The following is a 6,000-nucleotide window of genomic DNA, read 5'->3' on the forward strand; positions in this document are numbered from 1 at the left end:
TTGTTGTGGCCGCCTAGGCGATTCGATTCGAGCCCCCGTCTAGCTTTTGGGTTGCTTGGCGGATTTTGCCCTATCCGCAAGTGAGCTCGGTCCCTAAACGTTCGAGAAACCCGATTGCTATGCGCCGACTCTCTTTCTTGCGAGCCTCCATCTAGCTTTTGGGTCTCTACGGAACGGAAGTCGGAATCTGGGACCGTTGTTTGATTCGACGAGGCAGACTACGGTTGTGCGAGAATCGGACAAATAACTTATATAGGGGAGGTGTTGACTGGAGCATTCTCCCCCGTGCCCCTCTAACTCGACCAATGCTGGCGCTCGAACGGTGGTAGCGCTCGGATTTTCGTTGAGCGCCAGCATTGGTCGATTTAGAGGGGCATGCGAGATTCCCGAATGCTATGCGAGGGCTCTAACGGAAATGTCTATTGGTTTCGGTATGGATGCAATTGCGAGTGGTTCGGCAAAGGTAGTCGTTCCGATGCGTCCATGTCGTGGCCAAATCGATAATTCGATTTGAGCCCTCGTATAGCATTTGGGTCTCTCGATGTGATTCCGCATTCCAGTCCCTTTGGGCACTGCTTGAGCCGCATCCCAGGGGGTTCCCTTCCCAATAATCTGCCTCGCAACCCGATTGCTATGCGGTGAGGCTCCTCGGCCGCCTCGGAACTATCTGTGTATCAGACGCATCGCGGGATAAGGGGTTGGCAACGGTAGTCGCCCCAAGCGCGTCCGATGCTTGGACCATTCCGAGGCGGCCCTGAAGCCTCTTCCGTCTAGCCGTTGGGTCCTTCTCGCCGCATCCCTTGCCTCGCACCCCGATTGCTATGCGGTGAGGCTCCTCGGCCGCCTTGGAACTATCTGTGTATCAGACGCATCGCGGGATAAGGGGTTGTCACTGGTAGTCGCCCCAAGCGCGTCCGATGCTTGGACCATTCCGAGGCGGCCCTGAAGCCTCTTCCGTCTAGCCGTTGGGTCCTTCTCGCCGCATCCCTCGACTCGCACCCCGATTGCTATGCGGTGAGGCTCCTCGGCCGCCTTGGAACTATCTGTGTATCGGACGCGTCGCGGGATAAGGGGTTGTCACTGGTAGTCGCCCCAAGCGCGTCCGATGCTTGGACCATTCCGAGGCGGCCCTGAAGCCTCTTCCGTCTAGCCGTTGGGTCCTTCTCGCCGCATCCCTCGCCTCGCACCCCGATTGCTATGCGGTGAGGCTCCTCGGCCGCCTTGGAACTATCTGTGTATCGGACGCGTCGCGGGATAAGGGGTTGTCACTGGTAGTCGCCCCAAGCGCGTGCGATGCATGGACCATTCCCAGGCGGCCCTGAAGCCTCTTCCGTCTAGCCGTTGGGTCCTTCTCGCCGCATCCCTCGCCTCGCACCCCGATTGCTATGCGGTGAGGCTCCTCGGCCGCCTTGGAACTATCTGTGTATCGGACGCGTCGCGGGATAAGGGGTTGTCACTGGTAGTCGCCCCAAGCGCGTCCGATGCTTGGACCATTCCGAGGCGGCCCTGAAGCCTCTTCCGTCTAGCCGTTGGGTCCTTCTCGCCGCATCCCTCGCCTCGCACCCCGATTGCTATGCGGTGAGGCTCCTCGGCCGCCTTGGAACTATCTGTGTATCGGACGCGTCGCGGGATAAGGGGTTGTCACTGGTAGTCGCCCCAAGCGCGTCCGATGCTTGGACCATTCCGAGGCGGCCCTGAAGCCTCTTCCGTCTAGCCGTTGGGTCCTTCTCGCCGCATCCCTCGCCTCGCACCCCGATTGCTATGCGGTGAGGCTCCTCGGCCGCCTTGGAACTATCTGTGTATCGGACGCGTCGCGGGATAAGGGGTTGTCACTGGTAGTCGCCCCAAGCGCGTCCGATGCTTGGACCATTCCGAGGCGGCCCTGAAGCCTCTTCCGTCTAGCCGTTGGGTCCTTCTCGCCGCATCCCTCGCCTCGCACCCCGATTGCTATGCGGTGAGGCTCCTCGGCCGCCTTGGAACTATCTGTGTATCGGACGCATCGCGGGATAAGGGGTTGTCACTGGTAGTCGCCCCAAGCGCGTCCGATGCTTGGACCATTCCGAGGCGGCCCTGAAGCCTCTTCCGTCTAGCCGTTGGGTCCTTCTCGCCGCATCCCTCGCCTCGCACCCCGATTGCTATGCGGTGAGGCTCCTCGGCCGCCTTGGAACTATCTGTGTATCGGACGCGTCGCGGGATAAGGGGTTGTCACTGGTAGTCGCCCCAAGCGCGTCCGATGCTTGGACCATTCCGAGGCGGCCCTGAAGCCTCTTCCGTCTAGCCGTTGGGTCCTTCTCGCCGCATCCCTCGCCTCGCACCCCGATTGCTATGCGGTGAGGCTCCTCGGCCGCCTTGGAACTATCTGTGTATCGGACGCGTCGCGGGATAAGGGGTTGTCACTGGTAGTCACCCCAAGCGCGTCCGATGCTTGGACCATTCCGAGGCGGACCTGAAGCCTCTTCCGTCTAGCCGTTGGGTCCTTCTCGCCGCATCCCTCGCCTCGCACCCCGATTGCTATGCGGTGAGGCTCCTCGGCCGCCTTGGAACTATCTGTGTATCGGACGCGTCGCGGGATAAGGGGTTGTCACTGGTAGTCGCCCCAAGCGCGTCCGATGCTTGGACCATTCCGAGGCGGCCCTGAAGCCTCTTCCGTCTAGCCGTTGGGTCCTTCTTGCCGCATCCCTCGCCTCGCACCCCGATTGCTATGCGGTGAGGCTCCTCGGCCGCCTTGGAACTATCTGTGTATCGGACGCGTCGCGGGATAAGGGGTTGTCACTGGTAGTCGCCCCAAGCGCGTCCGATGTTTGGACCATTCCGAGGCGGCCCTGAAGCCTCTTCCGTCTAGCCGTTGGGTCCTTCTCGCCGCATCCCTCGCCTCGCACCCCGATTGCTATGCGGTGAGGCTCCTCGGCCGCCTTGGAACTATCTGTGTATCGGACGCATCGCGGGATAAGTGGTTGTCACTGGTAGTCGCCCCAAGCGCGTCCGATGCTTGGACCATTCCGAGGCGGCCCTGAAGCCTCTTCCGTCTAGCCGTTGGGTCCTTCTCGCCGCATCCCTCGCCTCGCACCCCGATTGCTATGCGGTGAGGCTCCTCGGCTGCCTTGGAACTATCTGTGTATCGGACGCGTCGCGGGATAAGGGGTTGTCACTGGTAGTCGCCCCAAGCGCGTCCGATGCTTGGACCATTCCGAGGCGGACCTGAAGCCTCTTCCGTCTAGCCGTTGGGTCCTTCTCGCCGCATCCCTCGCCTCGCACCCCGATTGCTATGCGGTGAGGCTCCTCGGCCGCCTTGGAACTATCTGTGTATCGGACGCGTCGCGGGATAAGGGGTTGTCACTGGTAGTCGCCCCAAGCGTGTCCGATGCTTGGACCATTCCGAGGCGGCCCTGAAGCCTCTTCCGTCTAGCCGTTGGGTCCTTCTCGCCGCATCCCTCGCCTCGCACCCCGATTGCTATGCGGTGAGGCTCCTCGGCCGCCTTGGAACAATCTGTGTATCGGACGCGTCGCGGGATAAGGGGTTGTCACTGGTAGTCGCCCCAAGCGCGTCCGATGCTTGGACCATTCCGAGGCGGACCTGAAGCCTCTTCCCTCTAGCCGTTGGGGCTTTCTCGCCGCATCCCTCGCCTCGCACCCCGATTGCTATTCGGTGAGGCTCCTCGGCCGCCTTGGAACTATCTGTGTATCGGACGCATCGCGGGATAAGGGGTTGGCAGTGGTAGTCGCCCCAAGCGCGTCCGATGCTTGGACCATTCCGAGGCGGCCCTGCAGCCTCTTCCGTCTAGCCGTTGGGGCCATCTCGCTGCATCCCCCACCTCGCACCACGATTGCTATGCGGTGAGGCTCCTTGGCCGCCTCGGAACTATCTGTGTATCGGACGCATCACGGGATAAGGGGTTGTCACTGGTAGTCGCCCCAAGCGCGTCCGATGCTTGGACTATTCCGAGGCGGCCCTGCAGCCTCTTCCGTCTAGCCGTTGGGGCCATCTCGCCGCATCCCCCAGCTCCTCGGCCGCCTCGGAACTATCTGTGTATCGGACGCATCGCGGGATAAGGGGTTGGCAGTGGTAGTCGCCCCAAGCGCGTTCGATGCTTGGACTATTCCGAGGCGGCCCCGCAGCCTCTTCCGTCTACCCTTTGGGGCCATCTCGCCGCATCCCTCGCCTCGCACCCCGATTGCTATGCGGTGAGGCTCCTCGGCCGCCTGGGAACTATCTTCGTATCGGATGCATCGCGGGATAAGGGGTTGTCACTGGTAGTCGCCCCAAGCGCGTCCGATGCTTGGACTATTCCGAGGCGGCCCTGTGGCCTCTTCCGTCTAGCCGTTGGGGCCATCTCGCCGCATCCCTCACCTCGCACCCCCATTGCTATGCGGTGAGGCTCCTCGGCCGCCTTGGAACTGTCTTCGTATCGGAAGCATCGCGGGATAAGGGGTTGTCACTGGTAGTCGCCCCAAGCGCGTCCGATGCTTGGACTATTCCGAGGCGGCCCTGCAGCCTCTTCCGTCTAGCCGTTGGGGCCATCTCGCCGCATCCCCCACCTCGCACCCGGATTGCTATGCGGTGAGGCTCCTCGGCCGCCTTGGAACTATCTTCGTATCGGACGCATCGCGGGATAAGGGGTTGTCACTGGTAGTCGCCCCAAGCGCGTCCGATGCTTGGACTATTCCGACGCGGCCCTGTGGCCTCTTCCGTCTAGCCGTTGGGGCCATCTCGCCGCATCCCCCACCTCGCACCCCGATTGCTATGCGGTGAGGCTCCTCGGCCGCCTTGGAACCATCTTCGTATCGGACGCATCGCGGGATGAGGGGTTGTCACTGGTAGTCGCCCCAAGCGCGTCCGATGCTTGGACCATTCCGAGGCGGCCCTGAAGCCTCTTCCGTCTAGCCGTTGGGGCCTTCCCGCCCCATCCCTCGCCTCGCACCCCCGATTGCTATGCGGTGAGGCTCCTCGGCCGCCTTGGAACCATCTGTGTATCGGACGCATCGCGGGATAAGGGGTTGGCACTGGTAGTCGCCCCAAGCGCGTCCGATGCTTGGAGCATTCCGAGGTGGCCCTGAAGCCTCTTCCGTCTAGCCGTTGGGGCCTTCCCGCCCCATCCCTCGCCTCGCACCCCGATTGATATGCGGTGAGGCTCCTCGGCCGCCTTGGAACTATCTGTGTATCGGACGCATCGCGGGATAAGGGGTTGGCACTGGTAGTCGTCCCAATCGCGTCCGATGCTTGGACCATTCCGAGGCGGCCCTGCAGCCTCTTCCGTTTAGCCGTCGGGGCCTTCCCGCCGCATCCCTCGCCTCGCATCCCGATTCCTATGCGGTGAGTCTTCTCGGCCGCCGCGGAACTATACCTGTTATTGCTACTGCATCCTTCGGCTGGTAACCTCCTCTGCCGCCTTGGAACGTTCTCTTTGTCGGACGCGTCGCGGGATAAGGGGTTGGCACTGGTAGTCGCCCCAAGCGCGCCCGATGCATAGACCGCTCCGAGTTGACCTTGCTTTCAGCCTCTCACATGCATAGACCTCTCTGAGTCGACCCTGCAGCCTCTCACGTTTAGCCTTTGGAATCTCGCCTCACAACATGATTGCTATCCTTGATGCATCCCTTGCCTCGAGCCCTGATTGCTTTCTTGGCTGCATCCCTCCTCTCCTCACAGCCCGGTTGTCATCACTGCTTCATCCGTCGCTTCATGCATTCTGGCTGCTGGGCCCTTCCCACCGCACACCTCGATTGCTATCTCTTCTGCATCACACACCCCGATTGCTATCTCTGCTACATCCCTCGGCTCTCACTTCTGCATCCTTCGCCTCCCACCTCGATTGCTATCAATGCTGCATCCGTAACCTCACACCCCGATTGCTATGCGGGGAGGCTCCTTGGCCGCCTTGGAAATTTCTGTGTGTCGGACGCACCGCGGGATAAGGGGTTGGCACTGGTAGTCGCCCCAAGTGCGCCCGATTCTTAGACCGCTTCGAGGTGACCTCGTAGCCTCTTTCGTCCAGGCTTCCT

Source organism: Cryptomeria japonica, unplaced genomic scaffold (assembly GCF_030272615.1).
Source record: "Cryptomeria japonica unplaced genomic scaffold, Sugi_1.0 HiC_scaffold_399, whole genome shotgun sequence".
Taxonomy (NCBI): Eukaryota; Viridiplantae; Streptophyta; class Pinopsida; order Cupressales; family Cupressaceae; genus Cryptomeria; species Cryptomeria japonica.